Source organism: Heliangelus exortis, chromosome W (assembly GCF_036169615.1).
Source record: "Heliangelus exortis chromosome W, bHelExo1.hap1, whole genome shotgun sequence".
NCBI classification, from domain to species: Eukaryota; Metazoa; Chordata; class Aves; order Apodiformes; family Trochilidae; genus Heliangelus; species Heliangelus exortis.
In genome coordinates, this window is record NC_092453.1 from 6,223,716 (window position 1) to 6,251,443 (window position 27,728).

The 27,728-nt window shown below is 47.3% G+C and overlaps 2 protein-coding genes and 1 pseudogene across 2 annotated transcripts in view; 2 read left to right on the forward strand and 1 right to left on the reverse strand.

Moving 5' to 3' along the window:
• LOC139789283 (zinc finger protein 501-like) overlaps window positions 1–26,447 on the reverse strand; it is a 508,475-nt gene extending 482,028 nt beyond the window's left edge. Inside the window, exon 1 of the mRNA XM_071729803.1 lies at window positions 26,302–26,447. The gene's annotated coding sequence lies outside the window, so the exon portion shown is untranslated. The remainder of the gene's footprint in view (window positions 1–26,301) is intronic.
• The window catches only part of LOC139789285 (zinc finger protein 501-like), a 373,834-nt gene that overhangs the window by 45,667 nt on the left and 300,439 nt on the right, over window positions 1–27,728 (forward strand).
• Window positions 13,463–14,165, forward strand: LOC139789170 (olfactory receptor 14A16-like; annotated as a pseudogene).

Below are 27,728 nucleotides of genomic sequence, written 5' to 3' on the forward strand. Positions count from 1 at the left end.
CTGCCTTGGCACACAGAGCCTTGGGCTGATCCAGGCTCCTTCTGGGGGCTGTGGTGTTCCCCAGCATGGCCCTTGCAGTGACATTTCTTTCTTCTGCTCTCCACTCCAGCCATCCCCAGCTGCACTTTGGGCCTTTCTTTCTTGCCCAAGCTGTTTCCCACTCTGAAGAAAAGCTCCACCATGCTCAAACCCCCCTTCAGGCACCCCCAGGATACTCCTCTGCTGCCCACAGTCTCCACAGCACTGAGGCTTTGCCCATCAATCTCTGAAGATTGGCCATGGGATTGGGTCCTCCAAACCCCATCTTAGGAGAAGTCTCGTCACTCTCCATGGTAACTGAGGTGTTCCAAGTTCATATCATCATAGAATCATAGAATCACAAATTCATTTGGGTTTGAAGGGACCTCTAAAGGTCATCTAATCCAACCCCCTTGCAGTTAGCAGTTCCAGTCTCTACTACACATGTTTTTTTCAGACCTCCTCAACCCTCACCATGAATGTCTTCAGGGATGAGGCTACAATCACCCCCTTGGGCATCTTCTTCTCTTTTATCCGCTGCCCTCAATGTAAAGAACTTTTTCCCAACATCCAATCCAAGTCTTGAACATCTTTCATACAAAGAATAACTGTGACAGTTGGAGCTGTTTAGCTTTGAGAAAAGAAGGTTGAGGAAGGGATGTTATGAATGTTCATAAATATCTGAGGGGTGGGCGTCAAAAGGAAGGGGCGAAACTCTTTTCAGTGGAACAATGTGTTTAAGCTACAACATAAGAAGTTCCACCTCAACATGAGCAGAAACTTTTTGACTGTGAGGCTGTGGTAATACTGGAACAGTCTCTCCAAAGAACTTGGGGAGTCTCATTCACTGGAAAATTTCAACACATCCTTAGGTGTTCCTGCTTTGGCAGAGGGGTTGGACCATCTGTAGAGGTCCCTTCCAACATTCGATGATTCTGTGATTCTATGACCTCAGTCCCTGGGACAGTGATGGGGTCCAGCCTGCTCCAGGCAGGTGAAGGACAAAGAGGGGATTGCTGAAGCAGAGTGGGCAGGGGACAGAAAGGTGTTGGAGAATGTTCCTGAATGTTCCTGAAAAGGTAGTGGGTGTGACCCCTTTGCCGTGCCCTACCCCATGTTTGAGGGGCCAATTAGATCGGCCCATAATTCTGTGCTACCTGCACCAGGGATTCGCTGTGCTACAGGTAAACACACCGGGTGTCCAATAAAACGTTATGTTGTGGTGTGGTGGCGGGGGTGTGGTCACAGAAATACTATATAAGTGAAAGTTACTGCGCAATAAAGTTGAAGCTTGTTTATCAACCATATTGGTTGCACGAGTTTTCCTTGCCGTTTCCCAACAGAAAGGCATGGGGTGCACCTGGCCTTTATCAAGCCCTTTGCCATGCTCTACCATTGTCCTGTTGTAGCCAGACTGGTGATATCTGGATTGAAGAGGTGGGTGATGTAGTGGGTGAGATCATGAGGGTCACAGTGCTATCAGTGATCCAAAGTCCTCCTGGAAGGATGTGAAAGTACCTCAGTGTCCAAAACTTGTGCCAACACTTTTTCCTGTCTATACTCCCCATGTGGGGTGGCACAAAAGTCACTTTCACCCCCTTTGTGAGTGAAGCCACACTGGGGAAGCCCTTTAGCAACCTCATCTGGTTCATCCTTCCTTGAGCAGGACACTCAAACAAGGAGATGCTCAGGGGTCTCTTCCAGCCTGAGGTATTCTGTGATTCAGAATGATCTGGAGGCTCATGGTAGTGATCTGTAGGATCATGCAGCAGGAGGAGCACAGGAAGCTCATCCTCGAGTAGCTCCAAGAGACACTACTGCTGACTGAAGGTGATTCCGTGGATGGGATTAAGAAGGGAGTTCCATGGGGACAGGGAGAGGGTTGGCTTCAGTTGAGTGGAATCATGGAATCATGGAATGGGTTGGGTTGGAACTAGATGATCTTTAACCCTTCCAACCCAATCCATTCCATGATTCCATGGTTCTGTGACAGAGTCCCAGTTAGTTCCAGGCCTGGGCGTCTCCATAGCCACCACCAGGGCTTTGTGATGCAGGGTCTGGTGCCTGGACACCAGGGGTCTGTGCAGTGACCCTGGGGGTATAGAAGAGGTGTGGAGACCTTGAGTTCCCATTACCAGGTGAGCACCTCCCTCAGGAGTCAGCAGCTGCCCTGGGTAACCATGGAACATCTGTGGCAGAAAATGCCCAAGATGTCCATGGAGAAGGAGGTGGAAGCCTGCTCCCAGCCCTCCACAAGACACCAAGGTCAGTGACTGAAGGAAGGGCCAGAACAGAAGTTCCCCTGCAGTCTGTGGGGAGAGGGCAGCTGTCCCCTGCAGCCCATGGAGGAGCACAGAGGGGCAGATGTGGATCTGCAGCTCTGAAGCACCCCGCACCAAGGTGAAACATGTAAAATTTTAGAAAAAAATCACATTTGAACAACTTGAATATTGCTGGGGAAAAGGGGCAGGAAGGTGAGATGGCTTTTTGTCTCTCTGTGTCTAGATTTCTAGTGAGTTCCTGTTACGTGAGACGAATCTCGCCGTGGGCGCGAGCTCGGTTCGCGAACAGAGTCAATCGAGCTAGTGTTGGTTCGGGTCAGTATCAGAGAGCTAACTTCGGTCCGCCTGGCTCTGGAGCCTCTTCCAGAAAACCACACCTCTTCCGGGCCCATCACCCGGCAAGTCCTGGAACCTGCTGCCTACAAGTTCCCTGGGAACAGAGACAGGGTTGGCTTCAGTTGGGTGGGAGGTGTCCCTACCCATTCATGCAGGGGGTTGGAACAAGATGATCTTTAACCCTTCCAACCCAACCCATTCCATGATTCTATGATTCTGTGACATGGACCCAGACAGTTCCAGGCCTGGGCTCTTGACAGCACCACCAGGGCTTTGTGATGGGGTAGGTGCAGTTTCTCAGCTGTTCCCTTTACAGCTGAGACCCAGGCCCCATGAGGAGCCATGACAGCATCTTCATATTCTCGTGCTGTTTTAATCCCATCACCCACAGTTGGTTCCATTTCTCCAGGAACCCATAACATTACTGATAGTGTATGGTTAAATGGGGATGGTGCAGCATGCACAAACCTTTGCCTCACAGGCTTAGGGCATGGCATGTGATAAGGATCTACTGTCTCATCATTGGTATAGATCACATCTCATACAGCCAATTCTTTCAGATACATGATAGCTTTTCCAAGCGTGGGTGCTTTGACCTGCAGGCAGTCTATTGCCACTTTATAGGGATATAGGGATATTTCCTTTGTGTGTGAAATGTGTATCCTATGTGTATCTCCTAGGTGTGTGAAAAAACACTGTACCATGTACTACACTGTTGAAGACCATATCACAACTATGGTTTGTAAGCAGCTCTTTCCACGAATGAACCACAGAGCAACACTAATCCCAGATAAAAAGCCACAGATCACATATCCTGAATACCAAAGGTACAGCATGATTGGTTTAATTTCCAACCCTGTGAAATTTCCAAAGAAAATAGTTTGATTCCCACTCAATGGAACCATCTGTGTATCCTCCCACTGAAGTCAAAATTCAAACTATTAATATAAATTTTTTGAAATTTCAACTGGGCTCGAGCTAATTACCTTAAGCCCCACGTTGGGCACCAATAAATCTGTCAGGGTTTAACGCTGGGCCGGCAATTAACTGAATGACAGATGATTTCTATTAATGCCCCTCCCCTCCCTGATAAAGAAAAGAGAGAGAATAAGGGAGAGAGACTTATGGGTTGGAAACTAAACTACACAGCTTTAATGAAACAGTAATGATAAAATGCAAAAATTACTAAATATATAAAAACATAGAGAAAAATGGTACCATGTTCCTCTTCCCTCACCCCCAATAACTCTCATGTCAAAACCAAGGCTTCAGAGAAGTCCAGTTCCTGGGAAAGTCCAGGCAGGACTCCTGGGGTCAGCAGGCCTGGTTTAATCCCAGATCAGTTGTAGTGGTGATGGTGGGGTGATCATTGCCATCTTGAGTTCCTCCCTCCTTGTCCTTCAGTTGAAAGCCTTTTTAAAGTAGTTTAAAGAAGGAGCTGCAGGCATGGACAGTGTAGGGCAGCCTGCAGGAGAGGTGGCCAAGGGCTCTGGAAGGCTGAAAAGCCCAACAGGACCAAGGGCTTTGTCACCTCAGACATGGCAGCTATCTCAAACAGCAAGGTCTACCAGGAGTCATTTTTTCTTGAAGCTCTGGATTTTCTTTCCCCTTCTTTGGGAGGTCAGGTTATGCCAGAATTTTTCTTTATTACTCATTTTCATACTCTACTCTCCCAAGGAAGAGTCCTGACCCACAAGTGAGGGATGGCGCTGCCTTCCCATTTCCTGGGGTTCAGAGTTTGGCCTGCCTAATCCATAAAATAAATAAATAAATAAATAAATGCATAAACAAACAAATAAATAAATATCTCTGGCTTCAGAGCCAAATTTCAGAATATTTCCTCCATGCAGTCATGGCCTCAAGTGACCTTCTCTAACATGTCTATGGGAAGGCTTTGTCAGTAACGGGACCCAATGGAACCAATCAATACTTCATGATAATTTTGTTTTTTGTTTTGGCTTTAACTTCTAAATACATTTTTTTTTCAGTCTCCTTTCAGTACCTGAGGATCATGTACTCAGTCCCACTGGCAGCATGGGGCCCATTACAGCACTGAGCAGCCATGTGTCACCGTGTGATGTTTTTTGTGTTCAAGACTTGCACAGCTAAATGGAAAGGTAACAGTGTGAAGGAACATTAAAAAGAGAATCAAATAAAACTTTTTGAATAGCTATATTTTACTGGTTTTCAGTTTAGAAATTTATATTCAATTTTTCTTGGTGCAGAGTGTCTCTTCAAGAGGCCTGGACAGTGAAGAAAAGCCTTTGAGATGCAGCACTGCATGGAGAACATTGTTCCTCACCTCCCCAAAAATAACATTGCTCTCGTTGGCTCCCTCGGAAGGGTCTGGGATAATTTGCCTCCACAACCTTTTCACCCCAACCTTGTCACCCCCACCTTGTCACCACCCCCTTGTCATCACCACCACTTCTACCCTCCATCCAGCAGCTGCTGCTCATTCAGCTCACTCCTGTCCCCACACTGCCACTTCATCCCCACCCACCCACCCCGCATGGCACCAGCATCATCGGGGTCTCTGCGGGGAACCCCGAGCGCTGGCAGCGATTGTCCTGCCACACAATGAGGGGATGGGGGCACCGGCAGCAAGCCAGTTCCTTCCCTGTTTGCAGGACACCTTCCCTTAGGGGCAGGAGGAGCAATGCATGACAAGTGTCCCTTTCCAAAAGCCCGCAGCAGCCTCTCTTTCCTACGGCAGCTGCTTTCTGCACTGCCATCAAGAACGCCCTGCAGGCTGCACTTTGCATTTCCCCCTAAAAAAAGGGAATGGTCGTTCTTGGAATCACCCAGCATGGACAAAATGTCCTGGCTTTGGAAGAAAACTCAACACAAAAAGGGGGGACACCCACTCCCACTGCCTCACGGGTGCCAGCCGTGCCCTCTGTGCCTCCCACCAACCCTGGCCCCACAGCGCTGGATTTGCCCAGGGGCTCTGAGAGTGAAGAGGGGAAAGGGGTAGGTGGGGGCCATGGAATCCAATTGAAAAGAGTCTCCAGCTGCAGCCAATAAAATGTCATGCTGTCCCACCAGGCAGTGCTCTGGGGTGGGGGAGCAGCAGCACAGTGCCACATGGAAGTGCTGAATGAGTGCCAGCTGCCAGCCAGAGGTGACAAGGTGGTGGTGACATGGTGGTGGTAGCAAGGTTCAGGTGGCAAATTGCCCCTGTCCCTCCTATGTCCTGTGTGTCTTTTCCTCCCATCATACTTGTCGTCTGCATGCTGCAGCTGGATGTTACAGAACCTTTGCACCAGCTGCAAACTCATCTGCCTTAGAGAACAGCTGCACTCAGGCACAGCAGGAGTTTCCCTCTTTTCAAGCAGAGAATAGTAAAGCAACAGTTTCCATATTATTTCTTTTTAGTCATATAATTACTAGAACTAGCATTAGAATTTCTGAAAAAATATATGTATATATATTTAATTGTATCTTACTTCAATAATTAAAACATTTTTAGCTCCATCCATAAATATTCTTATATTTTCTTCCATCCCACTGTTTGTGTGAGAGTAAACAGCTGCTTTGTTCTCAGTGCCTGGCTGGTGTTCAACCACAAGAGTCTTTATTTGGGCCCAACCTGGGGCACAAAGTGCTGAAATAACAACAGATCTGATCAGCTCATGTTAAAACAAATTAATTATTCCCTCTATGGGTTTAAGCGTCGCTGGTCACCATGTTGGTTGGTTTGGTCTCAGAGCTGTTCTTAGAGCTGTTGGATCTCACACCTTCCTCTCTCCTTGTTTTGCTGTCTTTCAGCTCTGGAGCCTGCTCAAGGGCATCTCTGGGCTGTGCTTTGTGGCACTGACGGTGGCACTGACCTGGGACCTGCAGCCAGCATGAACATCTCCTCTGTACTTCGTGTGCCACCTCCTGCAGACTGTTAATAATTACAGTTCTCACCATTTCTCTTATGAAAAACCAGTGCAGGAGACATCTCCATTCTTTGGATGTCATCTCCTGGACATTATTTAAAATTACATTTTTCCTTTTTTCTTTTTTTAGGAGGGGACATAATTCCTGATTTTTCATTCTCCCTATTGCTAATTACATTAGTTGATTTTTAAAAAAATTTCTTCTATCTTTGGGATGTCAAAACATGAACGTTCCTATTAGGAGGATCCAACATAGCTCTAGAGGACCCATCAAGTATGAAGAGGCAGACGAAGTATAACTGCAATAGCTGAGACCTTATTCTCACTTCACGTTCCCAGATGTGTGCTGGAAATACAGCACAGCAGAGAGGGAACAGTTCTGGAGGTTCCTGGAGCGTGTGAAAGTGACCTTCCTGACACATCTTGTGAGGCAACCAATTAGAGAAGACACCGCAATGAACCTGGTGTTGGCCAGCACAGAAGGACTTGTTGTTGATGTGATGGTTGGAGGCCATCTTGGGCACAGTGATGATGAAATAATAGAGATCTCCCTCCCTAGAATCACAGAATCATCTAAGTTGGAAAGACCTGTAAGATCGTCAAGTCCAGCTGTCCACCCTACAACCCCTACCCAATAAACCACCCCCTGTAGCTCTTCCTCTACCTGTCTTTTCAACACCTCTAGGGATGGTGCCCCCACCACTTCCCTGGACAGCCTGTTCCAATGCTGAACCACTCTTTCTGCGAAGAAGTTTTTCCTAATATCAAACCTGAACCTCCCCTGGTGTAGCTTTACCCCATTTCCTCTTGTCCTATCACTGGTCACAAAAGAGAAGAGGCCAGCGTCTGTCTCACTACCACCTCCTTTGAGGTAGTTTTAGAGAGCCATGAGGTCTCCCCTCAGCCTCCTCTTCTCTAAGCTTAACAGCCCCAGTTCCCTCAGCCTCTCCTCATAAGTCCTGTTCTCCAGACACCAGGTCAGCCCAATGTCCTGGAGAAGAGCAGCAGAGGAGTTGGTAGAGCAGTAGAGGACAGTAGACCAGGGTTCTGGTTTCTACTCTCATGTTGCTTTTCTTCAAAATTGGCCATGTTATATCGTTGGTCTTTAAGATTGTTTCTTTACCATTTATTTGCATGAAGATGACTGTAAACATTTTGCAATTTTGGTTCCTTCTGTAAACTGTCAAGTTCCTATGGGGAGGTATGAGCGGGTAGCGTTGCCACAGGATATGAAAAAGAGCCCTACAATTTGTCAATATCTTGTGCATTCAGCATTGAAACCAGTTTGTCGAGCTCATCCTAGGATTATGATCTCTAATTACATGATAATAATTGTTCTTTGTGCAAGTGATGAAGGTCAAATTCAAAAATGTTTACCACTACTTACCAAATGTCTGGGAAATTATCGCTTACAGATACCTCCTGAAAAAATGCAGTCATACTGAATCCCTGGACATACCACTCGTGACCTGCAGCCAGCTGAATTAAACTCCATTGACCACAACTCTTTGAGCATGGCCATTCAACCAGGATGATCTGCTCCATCAACCTCCCTGGGACTGAGGTCACACTGAAAGCTCTGTAGTTTCCCCTATCATCCTTCTGTGCCTTCTTATATATGGGGATTACATCATCAGATTTCCAGCCTTCTGATGTCTCTCCAGTGATCCAGGACTGCTGATCGATGATGGAAAGTGGCTTGGCAAGCACTGCCACCAGCTTTTTCAGCACTCTTGGGTGCATCCCATCCCATCCCATACATTTATGCACGTCCTCATGGTGCAGCAGGACACTGACCATCTCCTTCTGGATTATGGAGGAATCTCCCTGCTCTTGGTCCCTGTCTCCTAGCCTAGGGAGTTGAATTCCCTGAATATAACTGTCCCTGCTACTAAAGACTGAGGCAAAGAAGTTATTAAGCACTCCAATCATTTCCTCATCTTTTGGTATCATGTTCCCTCCTCTATCTATCAGGTGATGGGGGGGTCATCTGACTCTTCGTCCTGGTTGGGGGGGTCTGTAACAGACTCCAAATAGAAGATCTCCCTTACTTGCCTTCCCCTTCTTCCTTACCCATAAACACTCAACTTTGTCATCCCTGGAATCAAGCTCCATGCAGTCAAAACATTCCCAGACATTCAGAGCCACACCACCACCTCTCCTTCCTTTCCTATCTCTTCTGAAGAGCTTCTATCCATTCACTGAAGCGTTCCAGCTCTGACAGTCATCCCTCCACATTTCTGTGATGACAACTACATCACAGCTGTCCTGCTGTGCAATGGCTTCCATCTTGTCCTGTTTGTTGCCCATGCTCTGTGCATTGGTGTAGATGCACCTCAGTTGGCCTCCTTTTGTCTGGGAGAAGCCCAAATCTCCTCTTGATTATACTCCAATATTTCCATAGCCCCCAACCTCACACCAACTCTCATGTTCCCCCAGCCATATGCAGTGCCCTTCTCCTCCTTCAGCAAGACACAGGACTGGGAGCCCTTGCTTGCACACCCTTCTCCCCCAGGTACTGGTATGTCACATTCAGGCTCCTCTCCAGTGACCCCACTTTCACCCCTGGCCCCCTACATGCCTAGTGTAAAGCTCTGCTAATTAGCCCTGCTATGTCCTGTCCTAAAACCCTTTTACCTCTGTGGGATAAGCTCTTCCCATCCCTTGTAAGGAAGCCTGGTCTCCTGTAAATCCAGCCTTGATCAAAAAACTGATCCCTGGAGAAGTAAGGAGGAGGGTCAGCAGAACTGTCACCTTGGAGGTTTGGCAGGCAAATTTTGGCCTCTTTCAGAGTCTGGTTGAGAGAATCCCTTGGGAGGCAGTCCTGAAGGGAAAGGGATTTCAGCAAGTCTGGACATTGCTCAAGAAAAAACTCTTAAAGCTGAAGGATCAGAAGGGCCCATGTGCTGTAAGATGAACTGGTGGCGAAAGATGCCCAGCCTGGCTGAATTGAGAGATGTGGTAAAGACTCATCTAAAAAATGAGCATTTGTGGCTTTTGGAAAAAGGAGCAAGACACTCAGGGAGACTTAAAAGATGTCAGGAGGCTACAGAGGGAAAAAATTACAATGGCCAAACCCAGTGTGAAATTGATCTGGATGCTGCCATTGAAGAACATAAACAATGTTTCTGTGAACACATTAGCAACAAAAGGAGGGTGAAAGAGAATCCTCATTCTTTATTGGATGCACGGAAGAAACAGTGACCAAGGGTGAGGAAAAGGCTGAGGTACTTAATGCCTTCTTTGTCCCAGCCTTCAGCCATAGGACCAGTTGTTCCTGGGGTACCCAGTCCCCTAAGCTGGCAGACAGGGACAGGGAGCAGAATGGAGCCCCCATGATCCAAGGGGAGATGGTCAGTGACCTCCTGCACCAGCCAGAGACACACAAGTCTATGGGGCCAGATGGGACCCACACAAAGGTACTGAGGGAGCTGGCAGAAGTGCTCACCAAGCCTCTTGTAATCATTTATCAGCAGCCCTGGCTGACTGGGGAGGTGTCAGTAGACTGGAGACTGACAGCTGTCATCCCCACCAACAAGAAGGGCCAAAAGGAGGATCCAGGGAGATACAGGCCTGTCAGCTTGACCAGTGCCAGGGAAGGGGATGGAGCAGATGGTCTGAGTGCCATTACACAGCATGTGCAGGACAGCAAGGAGATGGGGGACAGACAGCATGGGTTTATGAAAGGCAGGGACTTCTTGGCTGTACCGATCTCCCTCTGTGACAAGGTGACTATTGATTGAATGAGGGAATGGTGGAGGATGTTGACTACCTTGACTTCACTAAAGATTTCAGTGGCTTTGTCCACAAAATCCTTTTGGAGAAACTGGCTACATCTGGCCTAGAGCAGTGGCCTCTTCAGTGGGTCAAACCCTTGCTGATGTCTGGGCCCAAAGAGTTGTGGTGAGTGGAGCTCAGTCCAGCTGGTGGCCGCTCACCAGTGGTATTCCCCAGGGTGCTGGGACTGCTCTGCTTCAACCTCTTTGTCAATGATCTGGACAAGAGCGTGAGTGCACCCTCAGGCACGTTGCAGATGACACCAAGGTGGGTGAAAGTGTGGATCTGCCAGAGACTAGAAAAGTTCCAGAGAGGGACCTGAACAGCCTGGGTCGACTGAATTGAACTGTTTGAGGATGTAGCAGGCCAAGTGTTAGGTCCTGCATTTTGGTCAAAAATACCCCAGGAAATGCCACAGACAAGGGGAGGGGTTGCCAGAAAGCTGCCTGGAAGAGAAGGACCTGGGGTGCTGATGGACAGCAGACTGGATGTGGACCAGAATGTGACTAGGTGTCCAAGAAGGCCACAAGCATCCTGGGCTGCATCAGAAATACTGTGGGCAGCAGGAGCAGGGAGGTGATTGTTCCCCTGTACTCATCACTGGTGAGGCTGCACCTCGAATCTGGGGTCAGTCCTGGGTCCCTCAAAACAACAAGGACATTGAGGGGCTGGAGCTGGGGACCCACACATGTCTGGGACCACCCCTGGCACCTCCAGTGTCACCTCTGGCTTGCATGGGAAGAGAAGGGAAAGGAGATTCCCCCTTGCACTGCCTGGGTGTCCAGTGGGAGAGTGGGAGAAGCAGAGGTTGTGTCTCTAGAGGGGAAGTGGCTGTGCTGGAAAGGAGGGAGGGAGGGAACATGAGCGATGACTTCAGTGTGTGTCCCATTGGGTTCCTGGGGAGCCCCAGGGAGAGCTGGAGGGAGCCCCGAGAGAGGTGAGCAAGTGGCAAAGTCTGGCGCTGATCCTGTGCTGCTGGGCTGGGCTCCTGAGACTGAGAGAGCTGCTGGCAAGCAGAGAGTGCTGCAGAGAGAGAGCTCTGGGCAGGAGCAGCTCCTCTGCAGAGTGCAGCAGGGATGAGGGCACTGCCTGCAGGCAGCAGGGCAGGGGAGAGGAGGGAGAGAGAGGAGAAAGGCAGCCTGGGCTGGGAGGAGAGCTGAGAGCTTCCTGGGGGAGAAATCTTCCCAGCCTCTGCCATGGTGAGTCTCTGGCTGCAGGGCAGTGAAGCTGGGCCACAGCTGATGGGATCCTTCTGGAGGATTTTGGTGGGCAGGAGGAAAAGGTTTGGAAGAGCAGGGCTGTCCTGGAGCAGTGTCAGAGGGAGAGGCCATGGGGCTGCCTTCTGCTGGGGATGGCTGCAGGGGCTGAGGGGGTGTGTGCAGGCAGGGGTGCCCAGGGCTGTCCTTCAGAGCAGGGTCCTGCAGCCCAGGGGCTGTGTGCTGGGGCAGGGACTCTGCTGCCTTCCCGCCAGGGACAGCTCTCAGCCTGCCTGGGGAGCTCGCTGGTGCTGGCAGATGCTGTGGCTCGAAGGAGACAGGGAGCACAGGGCAGGGTCCCTGTGGTTTTGAGAGGTTTGTTTGGGGCAGCACTGCTCTCGGATCCAGATCATACCCAGAGTATTTCTGAGGGGTTTTCATATACACTCTCAGAGCACAGATTCCTGATGGGAAACTTGGTTTTCCTCAGGCTACACTTCTGCTTTTCTCTTTCTTTTTAGGGTGAGAGGATACCTACTCTGTGGTGGTGAGATCAGAGGCTATGAGTCCCTACACCATTCCCCTACTGTGTGCTGGGAACATCATCCAGTGCTTTTCATCCTCCTTTACCCTATCCAGCATCACCTTCCCAGGTTCATCAGGGTCTGTGTGACAGCACAGCCCTCAGCCAGCCCGTGGGGTCTGGGGTGTTGGGCACCTCCTCCTCCATCTGCTCACAGGAGAGCTGAAGTGCATCTGTGCTGCCATGTGCCCACCTCCCCCTTCCCAGGGGCTGGAGGTGCCTGCCAGGCATTATCACCATCTGGGAGGGGTAGTGCAGGGCTGGGGGAGGGAAAGGCTTTCCTGAGTGCCTTCCCTCTGCCTCTCTCCATGCCCCCCTCAGCTGCTCTTGCTGTTGATGTCAGGCTGGGAGTGGGAGTTTCAGCTGCAGGCACAGCTCTTGTGGCTCCTCCCATGCAGATGGTTTCAGGCAAGGAGGTGTCCAGCTGTGCTCTGCCCTGGGAAGCTCTGGGCAGTGCAGTCTGAGTGAGGCTGGGCAGGGAGCTAACCTCCCTTCATCAGATGCCCTCATTCCATCCCTGGGCTGTCTCCTTGCGGTGTCTGTCCAAGCTGGGAGCTGCCTTCCAGGGGGCACAATGAGCCTGGTGTGTCCTGGGCTGGAAACAGGGTGCTGAGACCTTGAGAAAGGGTCAGACACTGAGTGCTCTGAGCTGGGTCCCTCTGCTCTCAGCAGGGAGAGACAGAGACACAGCCCAGCTCCCCCTTCTCTGCATGCAGCTGCAGGCAATGCTCTTTGCTCACTCTGTTCTGCCTGAGTGCTGCAGCAATGCTGAGGGTTTCTGATACCCAAGAACACTCCCCAGAAGAGGTGGGGGAAGCTCTAAAACAAACAAACAAACAAACCTCTTAAACTTCGTTCTGGGTTGAAGGTTCCTTTATGCAGAGAGCACAGAAGCTGCAAGGCTTTGGCATCATTAATAATTTCATATGAATATTTTCTAATCTGGTATTGGTCCCTGTCCCCACCATTCCCATGAAGCCCCTTTTACAGAGATGGGACAAATCCTTGGCAGCCAGTGAACAGAGCCCCTGCTCCTCCTGACACAAGCATCAACAATCAGGGCTAGAGCCATGGGCTTCAAGGAAGAACTCCTAGAAAAGTTCACGTGTCTAAGATGGAGATAAGGACTGGGAAATAAGTCTCATTTTTCAGAGAATTGTTCCTAAATTATTGTGTTTCCTCCTCAAATAGCTCTGCTCCTTTTAAAAGCAGTAGATGTCCAACAGCAGCTCCATCAGCCAGTTCCTCCTCCTGGCATTTGCAGACAGGCGGGAGCTGCAGCTCTTGCACTTCTGGCTCTTCCTGGGCATCTACCTGGCTGCCCTCCTGGGCAATGGCCTCATCATCACCACCATCGCCTGTGACCACCACCTCCACACCCCCATGTACTTCTTCCTCCTTAACTTCTCCCTCCTCAACCTGGGATCCATCTCCACCACTCTGCCCAAAGCCATGGCCCATTCCCTCTGGGACAACACAGACATCTCCTACAAGGCATGTGCTGCACAGCTCTTCCTCCTTTTATTTTTCATCACAGCTGAGTTTTCTCTCCTGACCATCATGTCCTACGACCGCTACGTGGCCATCTGCAAACCCCTGCACTACGGGACCCTCCTGGGCAGCAGAGCTTGTGTCCACATGGCAGCAGCTGCCTGGGGCACTGGGTTTCTCACTGCTCTGCTGCACACAGCCAATACATTTTCCCTGCCTCTCTGCCAGGGCAATGCCCTGGACTAGTTCTTCTGTGAAATCCCCCAGATCCTCAAGCTCTCCTGCTCACACTCCTACCTTAGAGAAATTTGGGTTATTCTCATTGGTTCCTTTTTAGTATTTGGTTATTTTGTTTTCATCGTGGTGTCCTATGTGGAGATCTTCAGGGCTGTGTTGAGGATCCCCTCTGAGCAGGGAAGGCTCAAAGCCTTTTCCACGTGCCTCCCTCACCTGGCTGTGGTTTTCTCTGTTTATCAGCACTGGCATGTTTTCTTACCTGAAGCCTCCCTCCATCACGTCCCCATCCTCGGAATTGGTGGTGTCATTTCTGTACTCGGTGGTTCCTCCAGCAGTGAACCCCCTCATCTCCGCATGAGGAACCAGGAGCTCAAGGATTCTCTGAGCAAATGCTTAGGTTTCTTCAGCATTAAGAGGCTGCCTCCTTTCCTCTGCAAATGACTCAGTGTGTGGGTCAGGTGATGTAAACACTTTAAAAAATATTTGATTCTTGACCAAGAATTATTTAGTTTTTTTCTTTTCAAGCTCACATATCAAACATGCTGCCACATTAACATATCCAAAGACTGGCAAATAGGAAAACAAATTCCTGGCACCTGACATTTGCCCAAACGTCGCGAAATTAGCATATCTTAACGAACTGATAAGATAACTTGTTTTCGGGAAGTATGCTCAACTCCAGGAAAGCCTGATTTTTATCAACAACTCACACAAAAGGAAAAAAAGAGGGGGACCCGCTCTCCTTTGCATTATAAAAATCCCCCAGGAAGAACCGAAAAGCAGCCAGCAGCTCAGAAGAGACAGCAGCTCAGAAGAGACAGCAGCTCAAAAGAACCACGTGGACGCGAGCTCCTGTGACTACGAAATCCAGCCAGGCTCTAAAAGGTGGGCAAGCAGCTCCAAAGGCCCAAGTGTGTTGGGAAACTGTCTGGAAGAAAACAGACATGTGAGCAATCCTGACTGTTTAGCTTTAGCTAGAATAAGCTAAGGGCCTTGAGACCCAGTTGAAAGGTTACTGAAAGATGAGCTATGGGAAAAAGATAAGGGAGCTGGCAGTAGAAAAGAAGAAATAACAGGATAATGAGGAAGCCAGCAGAAGTTCTGTGAGAACAGAATTTGTGTCCAAGATATAGCCACCTGCAAGATATCGTTATATAAACAAGGGTTCTATATAAAGCGAGTGTCCACTGTTAATAAACGACTTCACTTTAACCATATTGGTGACTGCGTGTCATCCTTAAGCCTCCACGGATTTCCCACATTTGGCGCCCGAACAGGGACCCTCTCGCTGTTGCTTCCAGGAGCGATGAAGACAGCTGGAATGAGAGGGTAGTGAGAAAGCCGACCGAAGGAATGGTGAGGCAGGAGCGGAGAAGCCAGTCGAAAGGAGACTGCTGCCCCGGCGGTCTATGTAGCTGGTGCCCGGCTACGGAACGAAAGAGGTACCTCGGAATTGAAGAATCTTGCCAAGAAAAAGGTGAGCGGCTGGGGTGGAGATGGGGTCTACACTCTCTAAAGAAGAAGAGGCAGTAGTTAAGCTCCTCCAATGTATTCTCTCTAAGAGAGGTTTATCATACAAAGGCAGGACCTTACGTGAATTACTGAAATGGGCTCGGGATAGAGACTTGATCCCCTCGATGGGTACCGCTTTTGAGTTACCTACTTGGGAAGCCATAGGTACTGCCCTATGGGATAAAATTAGCGATGCAGATAAGGAGGCACGACGCTTAGCGACACTCTGGAAATTGATTAGAGAAACCTTAAAAGAAATGAAAAGTGAAAGAGCAGCAGCCTCAGCGTTTGCTGCCTTAACGCCTGATCTACCAGTACTGATGAATGCTCAAAATATGGACTTGACCTCTAAACAGTTATTTGAGACACCTAAAATACCCCCACCAGCACCTGAAGGGACTATACTGATTCAAGCTCAGCCAACTGTGCCATTTGACCCTGGGGGGTCAGATGAAAAGCAAAAATGGCACTGAGAAGCAAAACGAAAAGCGACCGAAAACACCATCAGAATCGTCGGAGGACCCAGAGGGAGAGAAGCCACAGAACACAGGTGAGGAACCTTGGAATGCAGACCCCCCCCTCCTGCCCGCCTGCCACAGCTCCCGAACACTCTGCCACCGCTGCCTTCCTCTCCACCTCCGATGCCTGATTTATCTTCTTGACCACAGTTGCCATCAATTAATCCTCTTCTTCACCTGTCAACACCATCAGTGCCTGCTATAGAGCAACAACCAAGGAAAGAACTGGGACTCAGAGACAAGCAACTAAGGGAACTGCTGAAGAAACTGAAAGAACTGGAGACCAAGGATGAGTATACCCCTGAAAAAAAAACCCTAGTTTTTTGCTCCAGGGAACACCCTGAACAACCCAGGGGCACTAATCCATTTTTATCCCCTGATCCGTTCCCTATCCCTGCTCCTACTTCCCTTAACCTTTTAACACCCACTGCTCCACCTCTTCCAGATCCAACATGGGGAGGGAAGGGGGGGGGGATAGTGGGGGGGAGTGGAAGTATGGATCCAGTAACTAGATGGAAGGGAATTATTCAAAATGCTATATTTGAAGGAGAAATGGTTCCCAATATGGGTCCGATGGCTTTTCCAGTGATTGTGGGACCAGGAGGAGGAGGTCAATGGGTCACATTAGATTGGAAAATGATAAAAGAAGCCAAAGCTGCCATTACGCAGTATGGTTTGAAATTGTCATTTGCTCAATCTCTTTTGCAATCTTTTTACTGCTCAATTGTTGACGCCATATGACACAAAAATGCTCATTAATACTCTGTTAACTCCTTCTCAACAATTGCAATTTCATCATAAATGGCAAATGCTGTGTGAAAATGAAGCTGTGATTCCTAGACAGAACACCGATGCATTATACGGAGTGCAAGCACAAATGTTACTTGGTGCTTGTCCTTTTGAATGTGCAGATTTGCAGGCATGGTTTCAAACTGAAGTGTTACAACTTTCACAAGAATTGGCGTATAAAGCTTTGTAAACTGTTTATGATCCTGCACAAGGAACTCCCTCTTTTACAAATATTAAACAGGGGGGAGCAGAGCCATATCCAAAATTTGTGGATCATCATTGCAATATGGTTCGCAATATTGATTTATATTGTGGTGCACGGTGCACTGGTGTTTCACACAGTGATAAAAAAAAAAAACAAAACAACAACAAAAAAACAACTTGGTAATTACACTTGAGTTTTGGTCTGGGAGATTGTACCACTTCATTTTGTTTCAGGCTGACTCCACCAGATTTTAGTAGCAATAGAATTTCATTTTTGAATCTTCTAGTGGTTGTTGTTCATTTTTCTCATACATTGGTGAGGAGTAAGACAAAAAAAAAAAAGAGTTATGAGAATGATTATGCCTTTTCAGAGGCCGAGAGTTGCTGCGGAGAGTGGGAGCTGCTCCTCCTACAGAGAGCACCCCCACTCCTGCCTCCGCAGCCGCTTCTCGCCCTCCCTCACACAAGGGCACAAATCAGATATGGCCGGTGAGCATTGCCAGCATATCTGTTACAGCTGCAGCTGCTGTCTCTACCCCCACTGACACTGCTGCTGCTCAGAAAATGAGCCCTGCTGCATGCACCACAGCAGAGAAAAAAAAAAAAAAAAAAAAAGAAAAAAAAAAAAGAAAAAAAGGGGGGGGGAAAGTGTGTGCCTTTTCTGTCTTTGTTTATTAGGCCTTTTTGAGCCTCAATCTGGCACCCATGGAGGAAAATAGGACTCCACTGTGCTGTGACCCGGGAGGGGTCAATTAAGCAAGGCAGAGATGAGCCGTTCTAAAAGGGTATTTAAGTCCTTCCACTGCAGTGTGAAATGTGCTTTTCATATTGTATTGATAATAGGTTCTTGTTAATGTTGTAATTCATGTGATCGTTTATATGTTGATTATGGGATCCCTCGTCTATATGTTGATTGTTGATTGTGCTATTCTGTTGCATATACTGGGTTAAATGAATGGTTAAATCGCTTAAGGATATGAGGATAGGTTAGAGATTTAATTAGACAAGGTTTATCAATTATATTTGTTATTATTTGTTTTGATACTTTCATATTATTAGTATGTTGCTTATGGCAATGTATTATTAGCATGTTATCTCACGTGATGAAGTAAGTCAGGATTGCTCAAAAACAATAAGGGGTATATGTTGGTAAACTGTTTGGAAGAAAACAGACGTGAGAAATCCTGACTGTTTAGCTTTAGCTAGAGTAAGCTAAGGGCCTTGAGACCCAGTTGCAAGGTTACTGAAAGATGAGCTATGGGAAAAAGATAAGGGAACTGGCAGTAGAAAAGAAGAAATAACAGGATAATGAGGAAGCCAGCAGAAGTTCTGTGAGAACAGAATTTGTGTCCAAGATATAGCCACCTGCAAGATATCGTTATATAAACAAGGGTTCTATATAAAGCAAGTGTCCACTGTTAATAAACGACTTCACTTCAACCATATTGGTGACTGCGTGTCATCTTTAAGCCTCCACGGATTTCCCACATTTGGCGCCCGAACAGGGACCCTCTCGCTGTTGCTTCCAGGAGCGATGAAGACAGCTGGGATGAGAGGGTAGCGAAAAAGCCGACCGAAGGAACGGTGCGGCAGGAGGGGAGAAGCCAGTCGAAAGGAGACTGCTGCCCCGGTGGTCTGCGTAGCTGGTGCCCGGCTACGGAACGAAAGAGGTACCTTGAAATTGAAGAATCTTGCCAAGAAAAAGGTGAGCAGCTGGGGAGGAGATGGGGTCTATACTCTCTAAAGAAGAAGAGGCAGTAGTTAAGCTCCTCCAATGTATTCTCTCTAAGAGAGGTTTATCATATGAAGGCAGGACCTTACGAGAATTACTGAAATGGGCACGGGATAGAGACTTGATCCCCTCGATGGGTACTGTTTTTGAGTTACCTACTTGGGAAGCCATAGGTACTGCCCTATGGGATAAAATTAGCGATGGAGATAAGGAGGCAGGACGCTTAGCGACACTCTGGAAATTGATTAGAGAAACCTTAAAAGAGATGGAAAGTGAAAGAGCGGCAGCCGCTTCTGCCTTCGCTGCATTGACTCCAGAAAAGACCAGTAAAAGTAAAAATACTAGGACTGGTTGCTCGGCCGCTGCAGCTCCTGTTAACAAAATGCCATCGGCGCCTCCAATGAATCCTTTTGCCAGTAGCCTGCTGCCACCCTTACCGGGGTTTTTTGGCACCACAACAACGCACGGACAGCTGGAACATGCGGGTGCAGGAGAAAGCACATCTCAAGAACCCGACCTGCCTCCCCCTCCAAGTGAGAATGAGTTAAGAGAACTTCATTTAAAAAATGAGTCTGGTATCTTAAGTGAAGCTCAGCGTCCTAATCGATCAGAAGCCCTACAGAGCGCAGAATGTCCACCATTGTCGGGTACTCCTCTTATCAGCCCAGAATGGGAAGGATCTGTTGAAATGTTGTTAAACAGCCTTATTCAAAAACTGGGGGATCTTACAGTTAAACCTGCAGAAAAGCGTTCAGGTTCAGAATCTTTAGCCCTGGTACCGCTTGACTCTCCACAGACTCTTCCGTATGCGGAAGCAATTATTCCACCTAATTTGCGGAATCCAGTTCCTGAGCCTCCAGGAGAATCAGGATCTGGACAAAGATGGAGAGGAGTCATACGCGATGCAATAATAGAGGGGCGGTTTGTACCTAATTTGTCGGCGTTCCCTGTGTCGGTGCAAGCAGATGGGACACGGAAATGGGAACCTTTTGATTGGAAAATATTAGAAAAAGCTAGAGCAGCAATAAATCAAAATGGTATTAGGTCTCCCATAACACAACAAATGTTGAAACACATTTTTACAGATGATTTGTTGATACCGCAAGGTATAGCTCAATTAACTGAGATTTTGCTCTCCCCCTCTCAATTATTATTGTTTTCTAGGGAACGGCAGAGATTATGCAGTCATGAAGCATCTCAGCCACGGCAACAGAACGACCCTTTGTATGGTATTCAGGTGCAAATGCTAATGGGTCAAGGTCCTTTTGCTGATGGTACTTTGCAAACCTGATTTGTGCCACAGGTGTTGCAATAAACTCAAAGACTTGCTTTGCAGGCACTTACGTCGCTTCAAGAACCAGGTCGATCGCACGCCTTTTCTCATGTTAAACAGGGTTTAAATGAGTCTTTTCCTGATTTTGTTGATAAGCTGTTCAGGGCAATCCAAGATCATCATGATTTGGATGAAGATTCTAAACAGCACATGTTTAAGGTTTTAGCTTTTGATAATGCGAATGACAAAACAAGACCAATTTTAGGACCGTCCTCGGACAGCTGAGGTTGCAGATATGATTGAGCTCGTGGAGCGCACTCGGGAATCGGAAAAAGCCGCCTATGTGGCTGCTGCATTAAAAGGTATGGTGCCAACAGCATCAAAAGGCAAGTCACCGAAAGATATAAAATGTTTTAATTGTGGTAAAGCGGGTCATTCTAAAGCGCAATGCAGAGTTGCAGGACCCAAACAGAAATGGTGTTCTAATTGCAATAGGAATAATCACAATGCATCTGAGTGCCGGCAATCGGGAAACCGGCTGCTGAGCGAGAACAACCCGCACGCTAAGACACAAATTCAGGGAGCATGGTCCGCTGGTCAGGGAGTTCGGGGACCCCAGGGAGCTCAGGGACCCCAGGGAGCTCAGGAGCCCTGGACACCATCAGCTCCGCCACTCACGGGAGCGCCGGCGTTGACGTGGAAACCGCAGTAGATGTAACATTGTTAAATACTGACGTACATTTAGTGGAATCGAATATTCAGGGACCCTTGGGGCATAATTTGTGTGCTTTACTTTTAGGACGGTCATCTACATCTAGACAGGGTATTTTTGTAGTCCCTGGTGTTATCGATGCTGACTCTACTGGATTAGTAAAAATCATGGTTTATACTATTACTCCACCGGTATCCATTCCAAAAGGCAGTAGAATTGCCCAATTAGTACCATTTTTGTCACAGGTACCGTGTAAAGGTGAAAGGGACAGAGGAAGTGGAGGTTTTGGCTCCACTGGAGTACCACAAGTTTATTTTGCTATGGATATTATGAAAGAAAAACCTGAGGTAGAGGTACTTATTAGATCTAAATGGAATGAAACTATTAAATTGAACATGATGATTGATACAGGAGCAGATGTTACAATAATTTCTCAGCAGCATTGGCCTTTAACGTGGCCCACCATACCATCTCCAACAGGGATTATGGGTGTAGGAGGAATGCAAACGACTAGAGTTAGTAAAGATCCAGTTGCTTTACAATTTACTGATGGGTCACAAGCCTCAGTGAGACCCTATGTTATGCACATACCTATTATGTTAATAGGGAGAGACGTTCTCACTCAATTGAATGCTAGACTTGTAACACAGCCTTTTTAGTAGCGGCCACTGAAGGGCAGCCGATCCTAAAAATCAGGTGGTCTACCGACGATCCTGTCTGGATAGATCAGTGGCCGCTAACTAAAGATCGGCTGCAGCATGTAAAGGAATTGGTACAAGAACAACTCATGGCTGGGCATATTGTACCATCTACATCGCCATGGAATATGCCTGTATTTACAATTCCTAAAAAATCAGGAAAGTGGCGTTTATTGCATGATTTGCGTGCCATCAATGCGATCATGGAGACTATGGGAGCGTTACAGCCAGGACCACCGTCTCCAGTAATGATACCAGAAAATTGGGATCTGTTGGTAATAGATTTAAAAGATTGTTTCTTTACAATTCCTTTGCATCCAGAAGATGCTGAGCGATTTGCCTTTTCAGTCCCTTCTGTTAATAAGGCTGAGCCAGCACAAAGATATCATTGGGTCGTATTACCGCAGGGAATGAAGAACTCCCCGACAATGTGTCAAATTTATGTTGCTTGGGCCCTGCAGCCTTTACGATCACAGTTTCCTGAGTTGATTATCATTATATGGATGACATTTTGATTGCAGGAAGGTCACTCAATTACAACGATGTTTTAGCTCGGGTGACGAAGACTGTAGAACAACGTGGTTTAAAAATTGCTCCAGAAAAGGTACAAAAGCATGAGCCTTGGAAATATCTGGGGTGGACAATCACAGGGAGTGCAGTACGACCACAGAAGGTTGCCTTTAAAACAGAAATTACTACGTTAAGTGATGTACAGAAACTCGTGGGTGATATCCAATGGGTGAGATCACTTTGCGGGATTACTAATGATGGTTTACAGCCTTTGATCTTTTGGGTACCACATCTAATGTAACTGACAGAAGAGAGTTACAACCAATACACCAGAGGGCATTGACTGTTATTCAGGAGAAAATTTTGACGTGTCATGCATCTCGCTTTGTAGAAGAGTTGCCGATAACATTAATGATAATAAATTCAGGTCAGGATAGAGTTCATCCCTTTGGGTTATTAGTTCAATGGGATGAAAAGAAAAAACAAGCTTTAAGAATTTTAGAATGGATTTTTTTGTCAATCCGCTTACGCAAAACGATTACAACGAGGGTTGCGGTCTTATCTCAAATTGTTATAAAAGGCAGAGCGCGATGTCAAGACATCGCTGGAACAGACTCAGGTCAGATCATTTTGCCCCTTATGCAGGACTATTTGATTTGGTTGTTGCGAACTTCAACAGACCTACAAATAGCCTTGGCACAGTTTGCTGGGGACATAACGAATTCTTACCCCTCGTATCGCTTGTTACCACTTTTGTCTGACATGCAGTGGGAGTCATGTAGTTTTTTGACTGAAAATCCGGTGGACAGTATAACAGTCTTTACAGATGCCGGGAAAAAGTCCCATAAAGCTGTTGTTACCTGGGAGGAGATGCCTGGACAATGGAAAGAACATTTAATCCAAGGGAAGTCATTTGACTCTCTGCAAACCCTTGAACTTACCACTGTTGTTTGGGTTCTTGAAACATGGAATAACACTCCTGTTAATATAGTCTCTGACTCACTTTATGTAGTAGGTATTGTTTTGAGGATGTATCATGCAATTTTGAAGGAAATTTCGAATAAGCGTTTTTATTTGTTATTGCAGAAGCTATTGAGACTCTTAGCAGAGAGAGAACATTCTTACTCATATCCGGAGTCATCTTAGTGATCGAGGGTTGGCTATCGGTAATAATCGAGCTGACCATTTGGTTGCACCGGCATGGACTGGTCCTTCTGTTGATATTTTTGCACAAGCTCGACAGTCTCATGCCTTTTTCCATCAATCTGCTAAAATGTTAGCGAGGCAATTTCACTTACCTCTGGGGGATGCCCAGGGAATTGTGAAATCTTGCCCTGACTGCCAAAAACTTGATCTTGGTATTGGGATGGGAGTCAATCCTAAAGGCTTGAAGTCTCTGGAACTGTGGCAAATGGATGTCACTCATGTACAGCAGTTTGGACGTTTAAAATATGTACATGTAGTTATAGATACCTTTTCTATGGCCATTTGGGCCTCCGCACAGACTGGTGAGGCAACAAAACATGTTATCAGACATCTATATGTATCCTTTGCTGTTTTAGGAGTACCTCAGTCCATCAAGACGGATAATGGCCCTGCTTATTCTTCTGCTCGCTTTCGTCAGTTTTGTGGACGATGGGGCATCCGACATGTTACTGGTATCCCTCATAACCCTACGGGCAAGGCAATAGTGGAACGTTGCCATTCAGTATTAAAGGCTCTCCTTGAAAAACAAAAACGGGGGGAGGAAGGGAGTCCTCCACAGGACCGGTTAAGTAAGGCTGTATATGTCATGAATTATTTGCGCCTTATAGGAGATCGTACAGAGCCTCCGATATTAATACATCAAAAGGCTTTAGCAGACTCTGAAGCTTTGGAACATTCCCAAAAAATTTTGGTGGAATTCAAGAATGTGAACACTGGAAAATGGGAAGGGCCGGCAGAGGTGAAACTAACTGGTCGAGGTTATATGTGTTTACTTACAGGTACCTGAGTGCGTTGGGTACCGGCCAGATGGGTTCGTCCATGGAAACAAATGCCTCCAAATGCGAACTCACAGTGATGCTGTTTGTGATATGAGTTTTGGTTTGGGAAATTGTACCACTTCTTCTAATTTTAGGCTAACTTCACTAGATTTTATGAGAATGAGTATGCCTTTTCAGAGGCGGAGACTTGTGGCGGGGAGTGAGAGATGCTCCTGGTACAGAGAGCACCCCCACTCCTGCCTCTGCAGCCGCTTCTCGCCCCCCCTCACACAAGGGCATAGCTCAGATATGGCCAGTGAGCATTGCCAGCTGCTGTTTCTACTCCCACAGACACTGCTGCTGCTCAGAGAATGAGCCCTGCTGCAGACACCATAAAAAAAAAAAAAAGGGGGGGGGTGAATTCTGTCTCTAAACAATTTTATTAGGCCTTTTTGGGCCTCAATTTGGCAACCATGAAGGAAACCAGGACTCCACTGTGCCATGACCCAGGAGGGGTCTGGGGACGCTTTTGGGGCCCCCCGACCAATTTTTGTCGAATAAGCCTCCTCTACCCTCTTGGTTCTATGCACCAGTGGACACCAGACCTTCCTCATAATAAAAAGGTATTTAAGTCCTTCCATTGCGGTGTGAAATGTGCTTTTCATATTGTATTGATAATAGGTTCTTGTTAATGTTGTAATTCATGTGATCGTTTATATGTTGATTATGGAATCCCTTGTCTATGTGTTGATTGTTGATTGTGCTATTCTGATGAACTTAACTTCTGGTATTTTAATACAGATGCTAAAAGATGTTGATAGTGTCAGACATGCAGTTCTACAATACCGTGCTGCCACTGACTTTTTATTATTAGCTTTTAGGTTATGTTTGTGAAGACCTTGATGGAGTGTATTTGCATAAATTTATCTGAACATTCAGAGTCAATTCACAACCAAAAACGATTGATTAAGATAACATGAAAAATTAACTGTCGCATATATTGGGTTAAATGAATGGTTAAATCGTTTTTGGATATGGGGATAGCTTAGAGATTTAATTAGACAAAGTTTATCAATTATATTTGTTATTATTGGTTTTGATGCTTTCGTATTATTAGTATGTTGTTTATGGCAATGTATTATTAGCATGTTATCTCACATAATGAAATAAGTCAGGATTGCTCAAAAACAAAAAGAGGGATATGTTGGGAAACTGTTTGGAAGAAAAACAGGCATATGACTAATCCTGACTGTCTTAGTAAGCTGGAGGCTTTGAGGCCCAGTTGCAAGGTTACTGAAAGATGAACTATGGGAAAAAGATAAGGGAACTGGCAGTAGAAAAGAAGAAATAACAGGATAATGAGGTAGCCAGCAGAAGTTCTGTGAGAACAGAATTTGTGTCCAAGATATAGCCACCTGCAAGATATCGTTATATAAACAAAGGCTCTATAATAAGCGAGTGTCCACTGTTAATAAACGACTTCACTTTAACCATATTGGTGACTGCGTGTTGTCCTTTAAGCCTCCGCGGATTTTTTCCTACACATGTTTAATCCATTTCCATGAGGCACTTGTGTACTCTGAGAAAAGACTTTATTCATCTTGCAGGTGAACCGCTTCTCACTTGGTTACCCCAATGCTGGAAGGACAGGGCTGCTACCATAACATTAACTCAGAAGGAAGCAAGGCAGTTGGGATCCCTGGCCAAAGATGCAGGTACTGATCGGGCATTTGGGGAAAAGGCTGAAACCACCAACCTATGGAAACGACTCTTGTAAGCTGTAAGGGAGAGATATCCCTATAAAGAGGAAATAGACTGCCCACAGGTCAATGCAGCCACATGTGGAAAAGCTCTCAGGTATCTGAAAGAATTGGCTGTATGAGATGTGATCTATACCAATGATGAGACTGTAGATCCCTGTCACATGCCATGCTCTAAGCCTGTGAGGCAAAGGTTTGTGCATGCTGCACCATCCCCATTTAACCATACACTATCAGTAATGTTATGGGTTCCTGGAGAAATGGAACCAACTGTGGGTGATGTGATTAAACAGCACGAGAATATGAAGATGCTGTCATGGCTCCTCATGGGTCCTGGGTCTCAGCTGTAAAGGGAACAGCTGAGAAACTGCACCTACCCCATCACAAAGCCCTGGTGGTGCTGTCGAGAACCCAGGCCTGGAACTGTCTTGGACCAGGTCACAGAATCATAGAATCATGGAAAGGTTTGGGTTGGAAGTGTTAAAGATCATCTTGTTCCAACCCCCTGCATGCATGGGAAGGGACACCTCCCACCCAACTGAAGCCAACCCTGTCCCTGTCCCCATGGAACTCACTATAAATCAAGACACAGAGACAAAAGCCATTCCAAGTTCCTGCCACTTGCCTCAGCCATCCTCATATTGCTCGAATGTGACTTTTACGTGTTTCAGTAAAAACTGACGTCATCCTGGTGTGGGCTTCTCCAGGGCTGCAGATCCACATCTGCCCCTCCGTGCTCCTCCATGGGCTGCAGGGGACAGCTGCCTTCTCCCCACAGCCTGCAGGGGAACTTCTGTTCTGGCCCTTCCTTCATTCACTGACCTTGGGGTCTTGTGGAGGGCTGGGAACAGGCTTCCACCTCCTTCTCCATGGACATCTTGGGCATTTTCTGCCACAGACATTCCATGGTCACCCAGGGCAGCTGCTGAGTCCTGAGGGAGGTGCTCTTCCAGATACGGGCACCCCAGGACTCCACACCCCTTATAAACCTCCAGGGTCACTGCAGAGAGCCCCATGACAATGGTGTCCAGGCACCAGACCCTGCATTCCAAAGCCCTGGTGGTGGCTGTGGAGACGCCCAGGCCTGGAACTGGCAGGGACTGTGTCACAGAACAATGGAATCATGGAATGGGTTGGGTTGGAAGGGTTGAAGATCATCTAGTTCCAACCAAACCCATTCCATGATCCCATTCAACTGAAGCCAACCCTGCCCCTGTCCCCATGGAAATCACTTCTTAATCCCATCCACAGCATCAGCCTCATTCAGCAGTAGTGTCTCTTGCAGCTGCTCAAGGATGAGCTTCCCATGCTCCTCCTGATGCCTGATCCTACAGATCATTCCCATGACCCTCCAGATCATTCTGAATCACAGAATACCTCAGGCTGGAAGAGACCCCTGAGCATCTCCTTGTTTGAGTGTCCTGCTCAAGGAAGGATGAACCAGATGAGGTTGCTAAAGGGCTTCCCCAGTGTGGCTTCACTCACAAAGGGGGTGAAAGTGACTTTTGTGCCACCCCACATGGGGAGTATAGACAGGAAAAAGTGTTGGCACAAGTTTTGGACACTGAGGTACTTTCACATCCTTCCAGGAGGACTTTGGATCACTGATAGCACTGTGACCCTCATGATCTCACCCACTACATCACCCACCTCTTCAATCCAGATATCACCAGTCTGGCTACAACAGGACAATGGTAGAGCATGGCAAAGGGCTTGATAAAGGCCAGGTGCACCCCATGCCTTTCTGTTGGGAAACGGCAAGGAAAACTCGTGCAACCAATATGGTTGATAAACAAGCTTCAACTTTATTGCGCAGTAACTTTCACTTATATAGTATTTCTGTGACCACACCCCCGCCACCACACCACAACATAACGTTTTATTGGACACCCGGTGTGTTTACCTGTAGCACAGCGAATCCCTGGTGCAGGTAGCACAGAATTATGGGCCGATCTAATTGGCCCCTCAAACATGGGGTAGGGCACGGCAAAGGGGTCACACCCACTACCTTTTGTCCCACCCCACAGAGGGATTATTTAGAGAGTCAGCATTTTTGGATCAAGTGCTTGATCAATTCTTTTGGATCAAGTCTCAGCCACCTCTCCCTGCTTCTTATCATCACGAGTTCTCTGAGGGTACACTCCATCCCCTCATTCAGGTCATTGATGAAGAGATTGAACAAAACTGGACCCAGTACTGATCCTTGGGGAACACCACTGGCCACAGGTCTTCAACCTGACTCTGTGCCA